The sequence below is a fragment of the Dermatophagoides farinae genome, chromosome 8 (genome assembly GCF_024713945.1).
Source record: "Dermatophagoides farinae isolate YC_2012a chromosome 8, ASM2471394v1, whole genome shotgun sequence".
NCBI lineage: Eukaryota > Metazoa > Arthropoda > Arachnida > Sarcoptiformes > Pyroglyphidae > Dermatophagoides > Dermatophagoides farinae.
The window spans coordinates 4,037,923-4,054,308 of NC_134684.1; the positions used below are offsets into that span (position 1 = coordinate 4,037,923).

At 28.1% G+C, this 16,386-nt stretch overlaps 1 protein-coding gene across 4 annotated transcripts in view; it reads right to left on the reverse strand.

Moving 5' to 3' along the window:
* Positions 1–16,386, reverse strand: part of LOC124495657 (uncharacterized) — a 35,583-nt gene that overhangs the window by 7,572 nt on the left and 11,625 nt on the right. For 2 of the 4 annotated variants that reach the window (XM_075733288.1, XM_075733286.1), the window contains exon 2: positions 12,799–12,908. The exons of 1 other annotated variant lie outside the window; for it this stretch is intronic. The gene's annotated coding sequence lies outside the window, so the exon portion shown is untranslated. Of the gene's footprint in view, positions 1–235; positions 508–12,798; positions 12,909–16,386 lie in introns of those variants that run through there. One more of the 4 variants, XM_075733287.1, reaches the window with a different exon arrangement.

Below are 16,386 nucleotides of genomic sequence, written 5' to 3' on the forward strand. Positions count from 1 at the left end.
AGATCGATACGATAGATAAATAGACCATTCATAAATTTTGATTGAAACATCATCATCTTTTGCTTCCATTTTTTTTTTTTTTTTTTGACTACCAATGATGATGATGATGATGATGATGAAAATCACACCTATTTGGTATACACAATGAGCACTGTCATCAATGACATCACATCACAAGACCATCGATACAGAAAAAAAATGATATGAATGATGCAGATGATTCGTTAAAACTTACAATGAAAATCAATTTTTTTTTACCAGATAAATATAGATCAGAATGATGATTTAGAAACCATTGGAATTTGTCATTTGTTCTAAATTTTGATTTTAGGTTAACATTCAAGTAAAAGAAAAAAAAATCTAGTTTTTAAACACAAACAGCACAAAAAGAAGATCACAACATTGGCATTGATTTTTTTTTTGATTTGATTTGATTTGATTTCATATCACAACAAAACTTGAAAAATGAACACTAGTTGCATTCACCATGATTGACAAAATACAACTGAACACCAAAACAAAATTAGTTAAATAAATTTTGACTGTTTTGAATGCTGTGTGAGTGTGTGTGTGTGTGTGTGTTTGTGGCCATTATACCACCACCACCACCATTTCAATATTGATCATCATCAATAGTTAATTTTAGAACGTGCGCAACTAGGCTTACACAGTGCATGCATGAAATAAAACAAGCGCAAAAAAAAATAAAGTACCCACCTCTTGGTAACACCCCCTCTTGGAAACGAATCATAACGGATAATAAAAATTAAAAAAAAAGGACCAAAGACCATGCCACGCCTTCGGTGAATATAATGTGTAGTGATGAGAATAGCACACACTGATTCTTTGTATCTTTAAAACATGCAATCGTATACAATTGTTGTTGTTGTTTAAAAAAAAAAATTTTTTTTTTCAATTTTTTTCCCTGTAACCACCATTATAGAAGTGTACAGATAAAAATTTCGATTAATATTCAATGGTAACCATAGTGAATGTGTGTTGAATTTATATTATTAAAAAAAACTGAAAAAAAGAATCGACCGATTGTTACCATGGCTACTTTTTGAGTAGTGAATGGGTAATAATAATCCACAAACAAACAAAATAAACATGGCTAAAAAAAACTAGAGTAAAATTAATTTTACTTGAAAATTAGTGAATAAAATAAATAAAGCATGTAGAGTGAGAGAAAAAAAAATCCATTTTTAATTAAAAGAAAAAAAAATCAATCCACAAAGAAGCCGAAAATCATCAAAAGAGAGAGAGAGAGAGAGAGAGAGAGAAAACCGGCATAAAATTCCGTTAAACATTTCATCATTTCATGAGAAGATTATCAATCAAATGGATGGATGGCAAAGCATCAGGGATTAAAACACGGCACACATACATCCAGATCGAAATGTAAATTTTGTTTTTTTTTGATATTTTTAAATTTTACTTTGTACCTGTCAAAAGTTGAGTAAAGTCACCTTAAGTGTCGTGATCAAATTTATGACCGTGTTTAAAAAATGAAAATAAAAATAAAAATTTTCATCAAGTTTGTCACAGGGTGAATATGTTGTGGTTTTTGGTTACAAAGCAAAAAAAGATACATTCTAACCGCAGAACAAGAATAATCCGAAAAAAAGAATCAGTCGACGACGACGACGACCAATCTAAAAAGTCATCAACATGAAAATATTGAAAAGTCCAAAATTTTAAGACAGCAAAATATTGCTTGTTTTTATTTACCGAGCATTTCAACATTGTTTACCCAAAAGAAAATGATTCCTTCCCATTATGATCATCATCGACATACATACACAAACATAGGAAATGTTTATGATTTCAAAGAATATTTTTCCAATCTCATCAAAAAAAAAAAAAAAAAAAAAAAAAAACATTGCAAATGATGAATTTCCAATGATGATGATAGTGGTGGTGGTGGTGATGGATTCAATGTTTATTTACATATTTAAATTGATAAAGGCAATAAAAATACTGGTGCGATTCTATCGATTATCTTATCATTGAAGCAACAACAACAACAACAACAATAGCCAAAAACATGGATCAAAATCAAACTTTAGGATTGTTTTTCTTGGAATTCCATAATCAACAACAATAATGATGTTATCTATCTGATATTGCCAACTATTGAAATAGAAATAAATATAAATCAAACAACCGTCAATAGTCGATATATCCGCCACCACCACCATCATATCACACACACACACACACACACACACAGCACGAGAATGGAGAATTTTTTTTTCCAATTTTTTTGGGTGCAATGAAAAAAATAAAATTTTTATTTTCCATTTAATCACTATTTCTCAATTCTGAAATTGATTATACTCAAACACATTGTTTGTTTTCTGATCACACTTGTTTGTTGGCTGTATGGTTGACATGGGTGTGGTGTGGTGGTAATCATTGACATATGCATAATTTACGATCAATAAAACCGATATATATCGATACATAATTTTGACAAATAATGGTCGTAAATTTTTTTTTTGTTTTCATTCAAAAATAAAAATTTATAACAAACAAACAAACAAACAAATTTTTCATCACTATCATTCTCTCAATCTTAATGATTAGATCTAGATTTGTTATGAATCAGAATAGAATAGAATCACGATTAGTGTTTACAAAATGGCAAATATTAAATAGAAAAAATAAAATTGACCGGCAGCATTCGAATGAATTGTACAATTCGTGAATGATAAATCGTGCAAAACATTTATAAATTTCAAAATTCGGACAATTTATCCAGTGAATGAAAGAAGATGTTTGAAATTTTTTTTTTCAATCAAATAAAATTAAGAGAGAAAAAAAATGAAAAAAATCCGTATCTGATTTTCTCACTCAATTCATCTCTGTTAATTAATCACATTCATTCACATTGATTCATCTAAATTCGATTGAATTTGAAATTGGATTTCATTGAAACAACGACCACAACAACAACAACAACAAAAAATTTTGTTTAGTCTAAACTTTTTTTTTGTTGGTCTGGATAAACTCTTTTTCTTCGATATACATTTCACATTGATTAAGATGAAAAGAAACAAAAAAAACGATGATGATGATGATGTTTTCCCATCGAAGATGAAATCATCATCATCATCACATGACAAGATCATCATAGACATATCAAACAAATTGAATGAAATCAAAATTAACTTGGCCAAACTTGATGTTCTTCATGTTGATTTATGATTTGTTTGGGCTATGTGATGGCTACCAATACCACCACCAAAAAATAAATAAAAAAATCCTGTCTGCATGGCACATGGAGATTGATGAATAATCAAGATTCTGTTTCTTGATTCTTCGATCGATATATTTTTTTTTTGTTTTGTTTTTGACATTAAATTCAAAAAAAAACTCGAAATGAAAGAGTTATATTCAGTAATCGACATCATAACATATGAAAAAATTTCGTTTGTCCTAAATCTTAATCTTAATCTTCGTATATTGAAAACTGTCCACCAAAAAAAAAAGAGGATGGAGATTTTTTTTTCTCAAATTTAAATTTAAAAAAGTCAAGTTTTGCGCAATAAATTCATCGATTAGAAAAACCAGAAGGTGTTCTGTTGTGCATGTTATCTGTTCAATTACCAGTCGTTTAACCAAATTTGTTGATGGTGATGAAAGAGTATTTCTCAACCACATGGCTAAATAATCAGTTTCTTTTTTTTTGTTTGTTTGTTTGTTATTTCTAGATTTTCTAGACTTTTCACTTCAACATTCAATCAATTTCTATATATGAATCTGACTGAGTAAATAAACAAACAAAAAAAAAAATTTACCAAAAAAAAAGAAAGATAAATTTCAAAGATTGAAACGAGAAAAAAAATTGATAGCCATAGTTTTGTTGATGGCACAAATGTGGAGCGAATTTTTTTTTCTCTGTAATCAATTTTTCATTCTCAAAAGCTTTTAAAATGGTGTTTTTTTTGTTGTTTTTCATGTCGTTGTCGCTGTTGTTGTTGTTGTTGTTGTTGTTTAAAAAGTCATTTTTCTTGAGATTTTCGTCAAATAATCTTGTACTAAGTTTACCTGAACTAATTTTTCAATTTTCTTCATCGTTCATCAAACATCTGACTGTGGCTGACGGTGGATGACATCTAGCTGGTAAACCAAACCGTTATGTTTGTTAATCCGAATTTGAAATGAAAAAAAAAGAAAAAATTTCAAATGAAATTTTTTCTTTTTCACACACACACACACAACAGCAGCAAAAAAAAACATGGACAAAATGAATGGATGAAAAAAAAGAGATGGATTCAAATTCAATGATGACCAAATTTGTCATATGCAAAAAAAAAAATTGTCCGAACACTGCGACACTATGGTTTTTTTTTGAAATTAATTTTCAAATTTAACGGAGAAAAAAAATTTTTTTTTTGTTTCATTTCAATGTAACATGTTGTAATGGAAATTGATGAAAACAAAACAAACAATCATGGCTATATACAATGAATTATGGCTGCTGCTGTTTATATCTATTTGAATATATCATTATAACAAAAAAAAAAAAAAACACACAGTAACCAAATTTGTTAAATTTTACTAACAAAAAAAAAATGAAAATGAAAATTTCATTAGTGCAATCAATTTTGTTGTTTTAGGCCAAAAACAACAAAATCCGTTTTAGCATCCATTCATCTACACATGTGTAAACACCTACATGTTTAGCTAATTTTGAATTTAAACAAAAAAAAAAAAAAATTTTTCTTCTCCTCATTTCAATAATTTGCAATGCCAAATTTATTATGATGTCAATGTTTTGTTGTTGTTGTTTGTTGTTGTTGTTGTTGTGGCTATGGCAAAAAAAATGATTTAAATCATTCACATTTGAAAACAAAACGTGTGTGAGTGCTTGTGGAATTTGAACGAATGAATGAAATAGGGTGGTGCGAAAACATGAAAATGAAAATAAAAAAAATTGAATCGCCATTAAAATCAATTTTCAAGGATTTGTTTCGTTTTTCTTTCTTTTTTTTGGTGTGGCTTTTTTCAAATCATAGTCGCTGAAAAAGTTTGTCAAATATTTTCAAATTTTTTTTTTATTTGTTCAAACAAATAAACGATAAAAAAAATCAATCAAAATTAAAATGAAATATAATGCAGACAGAGAATATTTATATGTATATAATATGCCAATAGCGACAGATCGATAATCGATCGAGCTTTAATCATATTTTTTTGTGATTTGAAAAACGAGCGTGTGTGTGTGTGTATGATGTGATGAATCACGTGTTTAATCAATAGCAATTTTAACATTCAACAAAAAAAAATTTCAGTTTTTTCTTCTTCATTTTTTTTTTATTATTATAAACATTTCATGTGATTTTCTCCCTCTCTCTCTCTCTCTCTCTCCTATTTCGGCTGCCATTATTTCAAGGGCGAAAATTGTTTTTCATTTTTTTTTTACAAAATTTTTTTTTCCAAATTCATTAAATCAATGAGTCTGACTCGTCGTTGTCGATGCAGCGAAACAAATTGTTTCTATTTTGATTGAACAAAAAAAAAAAAAAAAAAAAAAACACAAGGCACGCCGATACACGAATTTTGTTAGCAAAAAAAAATATATTTCCGTGAAATATAAAATAGTTACATCATCATCATCATCATTGGCAGTGTGGAGATGTTTTTGTTAAAAATTTTGAATGTTTCATTTCATTTCATTTTTTTTGACATTTAAAATGAAGAGAAAAATTCTGTTTTTTTTTTGCTCTGTCATTGTTTTTACGAACACAAACACATACATACATACCGAGTGAGCGAAACAAAAATTCAAATCCGATGATGAACTGTACATTGGCGAAGGATGAAAAAAAAGTGAATTAAATGAAATGTTTGAATGAAAACAGAGAAAAAAAACAAATTTTGTAGATCCATGACGCGTTAACACTGAGATATAATGCATGGATTAGTATCATTTGAAACGGTGAAATTATTTGCACGTACGTGATGCGATTTTTTTTTGGAATTTTTTTTTATTCCAAATTAGTTTCAAAGTCAAATTTTTTTTTGTTTCATTTTGTTACAAGATAGGTGTGTATATGATTACAACCACCACCAACAAAACAAACAAACAATAGCCGGGTCAATGAATCCATTGTGTGTGAATGAATGATAATAAAAAAAATTCAAATTCTAAATTTTTACAAATTCATTCAATCACAATCACACATTATCGAAAATTGAACGAAGAGAGAGAGAAAAAAAACAGCAGAATCATTCCAATGAATCGAGGAAAAAAAAATTTTTGATTGCAAATCGAATTTCAATCGATTTAATTGAAAAATCCAAAACAAAACAAAAAAAAATTTGTCAAGTCATTATCACTAACAGGATTGCCAGACCAAAAAAAAAACCATTGAATATTGATTGAGAAAGCAATGAAGAGAAAAAATTATTGATTTGGGACATGCTATGCAAATGAGCCAACGACAGATAGGGAAAACTTTATTTTTAAAAAAATAAAAAAAAACAAATGAAATTCATTTTTTTCTCCCAAAAATAAAATTCATATACACATTATATGCTAATCAAACACAACGAAATTATCATCATCATCATCATAATTGATTGAAAAACAATGGATTTTTTTTTATTTATCGTGCCATCAAAATATAAACTGTTGTTGTTGTGTATATTGTCAAATAATACATAGGCGCCATGATCAATTTTGAACGATCGATCGATGAATGAGCAATATTGAAAATAAATAAATAAATGAAAAAATGAAAATGAAAAAAAAACAAAACAAAACTGGCAACATCGAATGAAACAAGAAGAGAGATAGAGAGAAAAAAAAATGTAAATTTTTCGAATCTAAATTAACTTCATCATCATCATCATCATGAAAATATGTGTCCATCATTCATTGCACTTGATCATTAAATATTTGATCTGTCCAGAAATCATATGCCTAATCTACCTATTGGCATCGGATTTTCTTTTTTCTTTTTTTTTTCATTTTGTTAGTAGAAGAAGAAAAAAAAAATCTGCAGATTTGCAATTTAAATGTCGAAGACGATTTTCAACCATCTCTTCATGTTGAATTCACTTGTCGATATCCAAAGTGTGTGTGTGTGTGTGTTGATGTTTGGATTTTATTTTTCTTTATTTCTCATTTTCGATAAATTTATCAATTGAAATGGAGAAAAAAACATTGGAATTTTGTTTTATAATGGGCACATTTTTTTTGGTCAATTTTTAAATTCAAATTGAAAAAAAACCAACCAAACAGAGAAAGAAATAAAGATAATAATAATAGCCATTACTGGAACTTTCCGGAATTTTTTTTTTTGTTTAACAGAAAATTTATCTTAGTCATAGACTTTCAATTAGAGAACTGAACTGTTTTCTTTTTTTTTTTTTTGGTAGTATGTGTATTTTAATGGATTACAAACGATAAAGATGTGAAATTTATTCTTCCGTCACTCACTCATCATCGTCTTTCATTGATGATGATGACAAAAAATTTTTTTTTTTTGGTTTTAATCGTAATCATGGCGCCGAATCAAGTTGTACATCGTTTTCTGTTTTGTTTTGTTTGTTTTTTATTTTGTTGTGTGTGTGTGTGTTTGTGCTCACCATATTCAGCAGCGAAAAAAACAACAACAACAAAAAAAATTTATTTTAAAAGATTTTTTATTTTCAAAAATCAAAAAAAAAAAATTATCTTAACACTGGCTGACTGGTTAAAATTGATAAAAACCATTAAACATGGACGATTTTTTTTTGCCAATCATAAATATGTATAAAAAAAACGATCAAAAAATCATAAATTTCGATTGAGAAAAAAAAATATATCTAATTGCCAACCGTATGGGGAATGAAAATGATGACACATTTCAAGTCATCATATCGATCGGGCAATCATTTTATTTTTTGTTTTTTTTTCGAGAAAAAAAAAACGGAATTTTTATATGATGAAACAAACAAACAAATGAAACAAATGAAAAAATCAATCCGTTTTTCCGTCAAACAAAAAAATTATTATTTTCATTCAAAACAACAGCAACAACCAAAACAGCGAATGCAAAAAAAAAACCAATCAAAATATCATTTTCATCTATTCGTGTTTGTTTCATTCATTCATTCAATCATCACTCATCACACATATCATCATCATCATAAGAGAAAGATATTTTCATCGATTATCACGAGATTGATATCTTGAATTATAAAAAAAAGAGCTAGGGATACCTGCTGATTTTTTTTTTTTTTTTTGGTCAATAATCGAATATGATGATGATGATGATGATGCTTAAAATGAGCTTATCTATATTTCATCTCATCATTGAATCACAAACAAATGAAGTAAAATTCAATTCAAACAGGCCAGAGACAACAGAAACAACAACAAAAAATTATATTCATTTCTATACTAAACAAATGATGAACCGAGTGTTGGCATAAATTGATGGCCAAAATGAATTGCATTTGAATTAAAATGATATGTAATAATAATGATGATGATGATAGTGATGACGGTGGAAAAAAACAAAAAAAAAAACAAAACTAAAAAAAACAACAACAAAAATAAAGTTGAAAAAAAAATTCATCATTAATAACCGGTGATGAAGTAATTTTTTTTTCGCCATTCTTTTTTTCCGGTCAATTTTTTCCGTTTCAATCATTTATACCCGGAGGGAAAGAGAAGAAAAAAAACATGCAGTTCAAAATGAAGAAAAAAAAATGGAGTTGAAGAATCATTGAACTACCGATGGTAAGCTATCATTGTTGTTTGTTTGAATGTTTTTTATTTTTCATATGGAGCCATATGATTGGTAGTCCAAATGGTTTGCGAATGCACGAATATATTTAAAAATATTATAATCTCCAATCGGTGAACGAAGAAGAAAGAAGAAGATGAAGAAAAAAAAACCATCCAGTCAGAAACGTTTATACATTATGACACTTTCATCTCTCGTCTTTTTTTTTTTGGCCATTTTCATAGCTTGGTAGATCAAATGAATGAATGAATAAAGATATTTTACATCCACTATATTTCAATGTTTTATTTGAAAAGTAGAAAAAACAAAAACAAAAAAAAAATTCGATACAAAGATGCAAAAGATTAAAAAAATGTGGAAAAAAAGTCAACTATAGAATAATATAGTGGAGGAGAATTTTTTTTCTTCTTGTATATTACACAAATCCTTTTTGATGATTGAGACACTTGAATGGTTCGTTTTTTTAATTATAAATCTTTTTTTTTCGGTTTTATTTTTTTTTTCATTTCATCACATTTAAAATGTAGAAATAATAACAAATGAATGGAAAATTGACTTGTTTTCTTGGAGACAACCAACCAACCGACCAACCAAACAAACAAACAACCGACCGACCGACCGACAGACAGACAGACCGATCAACAATCGTTATCTTTAAACATTGATCTATGGTTTTTTGATCAATGAACAACAACACAACAGTGTGTTGAACTCATAGTCACGAAAACGCGCAAACAACACAAGGTAGAGCAAAAAAAAAAATTGCAATTAAAATTCTAACCAAGAACAAAAAAAAACTGATGATGATGATAATTCAATTCAACCAATGAATGCCTGTTGACCATTTCATTTCAATGTTCATTCATTGGCGGTTGGTAATGTTGAATGTTCATTTTTTTCAAATTAAAAATTCGAATAAATAAATTTAGCAAAAACCAACTGAAATTAAACTTGAACTTGAATTTGAAGAAAATTTTTAAGTGATAAATGATATTCAATAAATTTTGGGGTAAGAAAAAAAAAACTCATTTCAACAACAACAACAACGAAAATCTGTCATTGCTAGTGCGAAATATTACATCTGTTGATGATGATGATGATTTTCAAATAGAAAAAAAATGATTTTTTCATCGTGAGATTATGATGGATTCATCATCATCATCATCATCATCATCAAAAAATCATTTGTGAAGAAACTTGAGCAAAAAACAAAAATTAATACTTGAAAATTTTCTCTGGATTAAACAGGACAAAAATTAAAACCAGAAAAAAAACGATCAAATCATTGCAATGAATGATCGATGAATGTAATTCGATGATGCGGATGCTAATGTTTGCATATAGAGAAAAAGAGAGAGAGAGCTGGAGATGTTTTGAAAAATGAAAAATGTTTTCAACGTAAAAAACACAGAAAAAACAGAAAAAAAAATTTCATCTCGAATTTGACATGCCGCATCAAAGAGAATCTCCAATCGAACAAATGGATCATCATCATCATGATTGAAGCAAATCAACAACAACAACAAAAAAAAATCAAAGTTCATCATTCATCATCATAGAAGCAAAAGAAAGAAAAAAAGACAACAAAAAAAATTAAGAAATTATTTTCAAGCTACCAAAATTAAATAACAACAAAAAAAATCAAAAATTGAATCAACCAGAAGCCAAAAAAAATGGACAAAATCAAATCAAATGACAACAAGATCATTCAGGTAAGATAAGAAATTGAAAATGATGTTTGTAGTTGTTGTTTGGACATAGCAGCATAGGACACACACACACACACACATATGATGATGATGATAGCCTAATGTAATTCGTTATGGCCAAACGGTAGATATTATAAAGCGGTAATGTTTGATGATGATAATAATAATAATGACCAGATTAAATTGACACCCGTTTTGGGTGTCTCGCATCATCATCATCATCATCATCATCATCATCATCATCAATGTACATCTGATGATGATCATTCGGCAGACAAAAAAAAGAAAGAAAATGTCATCACAAGCCGCTTGATCATTACCGCCATTCTTTTTTTTTCTTGTATAATTTTCATGGGTTTATTTTTCGCACTTTTGCACAACATACAAGAATTCTAACGAATCAAAAGTGACAAAGATCGGTATCCAAGCGTAACCGAAAACAACAACAACAGCAACAACAAAACAAAAAAAACCATTGGAAATTGAATATAACCTTGTGATGTGTATACAAATAAATGTTTTTTTTTTTAAAAACTTTGAACACACAAAAAAAATTTTGTCTTTGCCAAATTGTTAATTGTTCAAGTTCAAATATGAAATGATTACAATTGTAACAACAATAAAATTAAGCAAATATAAACATGAACAACAGCAACAATTGAAAATTGAATTTTCGTCGCCAATTAACGAGCCAATTAAAAATTTTTTGTTTCACAGTTCCGTTGAACATGATATATTTTGCTTTATTTTTTTTATTTTTGTTTAGAAACAAAAAAAAACTTTAGAAACTTTAATGATGCATTGAAATTGTACATGATGATTATTATTACTGTGCTTCACTAATCTAATGATGATCTACATGATTTTGTTGAACCTAGTCGATGAACAAAATCATCATCATCGTCATTATTGTTGAAAACAATAATTCATAATCAAATCACCAAAACGGAACAAAAAAAAACGTTTGGTTCAGGATGACATGACACAACGACGACGACAAATGATGATTATATCACACAATAATCATGCACAGATTTTTGTTTTTTGTTTTTTTTCTGTATTGCAAACAAAACAAACTAATTGAATTAAAATTACAATAGACAAACAAGCAAGCAAGCAACAGGTCACACAAGACACCCTTGATTATAACACTGAAAAAAATATGATTTCAAAAAAAAAATGTGACAATCACAAATAATTCAAGTGCATAGATTAAATTTTGAAAACCAAATCATGTTCGATATGATGATAAAGGGAATTGAAATTTTTTTTTCCTCTCGCTCATCATCATCATCATCAGTTTTTAAACTTGATCTGTCAGTTTCGATCATCGTTCAAGCACATAAACTCTGTAGGCTGTTCATATACAGGTTGGCGCTTATAACCGATAATTCAAAAAAAAAAAAAAAAAAAATTCGTGGTCATCATCTTTTTTTCATTATCGAATAAAAAAAATTCATTTTTTCCGGTATTTGAAAAAATGAATTTCCAAAAAAAAAAAAAATTATCATCACTAAAATCATGTAAAGAAATAAAAACTTTTGATGGCCAACATCAAATCAGATCAATTGAGCTGCCATCAAGATGTTTCATCATTATCAAACAGAATCGAGAAGAAAAGAAATAAAACGAAGAAACAGACATGCACACACACACACAGCATGTAATTGTCAACTTGAATTTAGTGACATCAAATATAATGATGATGGTGCTTTGCTATTTTGAAATCTCAACAACAACAGCAACAACAACAACAAAATTAACGGTGGAAACAACAAAGAATATTTATTTGACATTTCAAATATAATGACTTACTTGATATCATTAGATAAGCTTCGAAAGCAGTAAAAAAAAAACAAAAAACAAAAAAAAAATTTCAAAGTTTTTTTTTCGATTCCAGTTTGATTGAACAACAACATCATCAAATGATTTTCAACAATTTAAAGCCGAGAAAAAAAATTTTTTCCATCTCATCTCATTCAATATAATGATAACGGACAAGTCAGGATAACCAGATTATCAAATTGCAATGGAAAAAAAACAACAACAACAACAACGATAATCCAATGACTGAATAAATTTGATCGACATAGACACACTCACAAATGGCTAATGAAATAATTCTGTGTTTTGTAAAGTAAAACATCAACAATTTTGAATTTGAAATCAATGATGATTTGAAAATCAAAAATTTATTTCCTGTCATGATTGTTGTTGTTGTTGTTGTTGTTGCTGCTATTGTAAGCTCTTAGATAATGAGAACATGGTTAGATATATCCGGTTCAGAAAAGTTTATAAACCAATTTGAAAAAAAACAGAAAAAAAATTCAAGAAAAACTCACCCAAAATTATGAACAACAAAACTGCCAAAAGAATCCGGTATGATGGTATGCAGTGAACAAAAAAATTGGCAAATTTGATTTCATATTCGAAATAATTTCTTAATTCCTGTCTGAATTAGAATAGAGAAAAAAACATCAGTTATGAATGTGAATGTAGGAATTGCAATAAAAGATTGAAAGGAAGCGATTAAGCAAAATGAAAAGATTTCCTGGACAACCATACACACACACACACACACACACATGGTTATCAGCGAGAAAAATCAATGAAAAAAAACTTGGTCAAATTATGCTAAAATTAAAGTGCTAAATATTCATAATATTTAGGCGTCATAAAACAACACGTGATATTAAAATTTTTCAACTGTTCAATTTTTTTGGGGAGAAAATCACGCACACTACATTTGTGAATAAAGCAATAAATATATTGATCGATGATCGATGTTGATGAAAAGACAAACCAATGATAAACACACAACCTTGATCCAGATTATGTGAATTGAATTTAAATTTCGCAGATTAACATTATTATATTTATGAATTGGTGTTAATGAATATTGACTGGGGTGACCAATCGATATTTTTCTGACTGATTGATTGATTTAACGATCGGTTCATCATCATCATAGTTTATTTGTTTCAAAATTCATCGATTGACGACGTAAACAACAACAACAACAACAACAGTAATGATAATTATTTTTGAACAAAACAACAGTAGCCATAGCATTGAGTTTGTGAAAAAAAAAAATTTTCTCCTTCCACAACACAAATTTGATCATCTGATTATCCAATTGAAGCAAGAACTTTTTTTTTAATCCACACCTTGATTTTCTTTAATCCAGGCTATTGTTTTTTTTTCGTCTGTCTCTAAATTGCTAAAATTATCGATTTTTAGATGGTGGAAAAAAATGGAAAAAAAAATTTAAAATTTAAATCATTCGTTTACAGCTACAACAACAACAACAAAAACAAAAAGGTGCAACATTATTATTAATATTTGGCCATGATTATGACTAGAAAAGACACACATCCATCCATAATGTATCCAGAGCAAATTCATTTATTCAATTTGTTGCTGTTGTTGTTGTTGTTTTGTATTTGACAGCTAAAAAAGTTTTCTTTCTTCATACATCGAAAAAATGGACATTACATAATTCAGTGAAAAAATTAATTCAATTCCGATAATTATTTTGAAGAAGAAAAAAAATGAAAACCTATTGACAAGTGCATTTCATTTGAAATTGAAACAATTTTTCAAAACAACAACCAAAAAGAAAAATGAACCAGGTGTATACAGAATCTGAGAACCAGCTGCTGCTGCTGCTGTACATTTAATTTTATTTCATTCATTTTTTTACCAGAAAAATGGAAAAAATTCACATTTAATTTATGTATCGATCGATCGATACTTTTAACAACAACCAATGGCAAAAAAAAAATTGAAAAATGATTATAATTACAGACGCAATAATAATATTTTACCCGACCAAAAAAAAAAAAAAAAGACAAAAGAACTGAGAACACAGGTATATGGATTCATTTTATTTTTTTTTCAAAATGAACGACGATAATAATAATAATAATGATGATAGGACATAATTAATTTTCAATCGATTGATTGAATTGCAAACAACCAGAACAACAACAACAACGACAAAAATGAAAATAAATTTCAGAGTTAATGCAAAAAATTCTTCAATTTCTCACGTGAACAAGAAAAAAATCAAAATGGAAATATTTTTGTTACCGCAAAAAAAACAACAAAACAGAAAAATAAATTTATGTGAGAAAACAGTGTTTCTCAATGGTAATTTTGTTGATAATAAATTAAAAACAAATTCACAAGACAAAAAAAAAATCAAAATTCAAATTGTCAAAAATGTCCAAAATTGTCGTGACCAATAATAATCGATGTGAAAAACCAAACCAAACAAACAAACAAACAAAAAAAATCTGAATGAATATTCATATGATTGGAAAAGATCTGTGTCCTGTTTTATTTTGGATGTTTTCATAATTTTTTTTATAACTTTGAAAGATCAAATAAAACAAAACAAAACAAAACGAAAAAAAAAAATGTTTGGTCTGCGCGATAGAACCGACAAGCAATCGCATATTGAAAACAAAATTGTTATTGTTTTCGAACGTTTTCGGTGCATTGAAAATGTAAAGAAAAAAAAATGAAATAAAATTTTTGGACACACAGACACACGATGGATGGATGTAGTGAAAACAAATAAACAAACAGAAACAATGTTGTGTTTCTAAAACAAATTCCACTAACCAAGGTAAAATAATAACAACAAAAGTTGTATAATATATATGATGACATACATGGTAAAGTTCAAAGTTCTAAGCCTTTTTTTTTGTTTATCAATATTCAATGTTGCCTTGTTGATTATATTCATCGATTGGAATTTGTTTTTATAAAAAATAAAAAAACAACAACAACAACAACAGTGAAATCAATTTCATTAATTTTTCCTTCCAATCATCATTACAAATTCTATGGAATTCTAAATGGGGTAGCAGCAGCAGCATATTTTTCATTCACATTCACATTATCATGCGTGGTTGTTGATGAATAACAACAACAATTATTATAATTGTTTTTCATTACCGTTCCAAACAATAACAAAAAAAAAAAAAAAATAAAACAAAGCAGTATAAACAAGTGGATTTTTTTTTGTTATTTCAGAGTTTTAGTTTTAGTTTGTTGTTGTTGTTGTTGTTGTTTTAAAGTGAAAAATTGTATCCACAACGGATATGTTATGTTATTAGTGTTTGTCTTGCTCATACCGTACACACAACTAAATGGGGAAAAAAAGCTTTGTAATTTTCGAATGAAATAATTGATTGTCTCTGTGCACAGACAGACCAAATACCAAATACACGGACGGAAAACTAATAATTCTAAAATGAAAAAAAAGGAAAAAAAAAGGAAAAAAGAAGAAAAAAAAACCCGAATGTAGAATAACATTGTGACTTTTGGAACAAGCGTGTAATAATAATAATAAAAAATTTGTTTTTTATTCTGGGGAACAAGAAGAAGAATTTCAGAATAATAATAAAATGTGTATATCGCAATGAAAATTTCATAACCGGTTGGAGATTGGTTTTTGTTTTTTTCGTTTTTTTTTACCCGCAAACTAGATGAAGGTAGTAGATTAATTGTAGATTTTTTTTTGTTCGTTTGTTTTATTTTTTATTTTTGTTTTTTGTTCATCGCAAAGTTTCATAGTTATAAAATTCAAATGAACCTGAAACACACCGGTAGGTGGAGTATATATAGTTTATAATCCGGGGCAAAAAAAAAATCAAAATCCAACTAGGGTCCAAGCAGAAGAGAAAAAAAATATTACCAAAACAATCATTAAGTATTTTGAGGCGGGATTGGCTAGACCGATAATTAATTATTAGTGGAACACACACACACACACACATACCGGTTTAGAATAATGATTAAATCCCGGTACCCGGTAACAATGTGAACATTACAAACATATGTACATATATAGCTCTCTCATTGATGATGATTCAGTGAGATCAGCTAACAAGCAACGGTTTGGTGTATATGAAAACCAA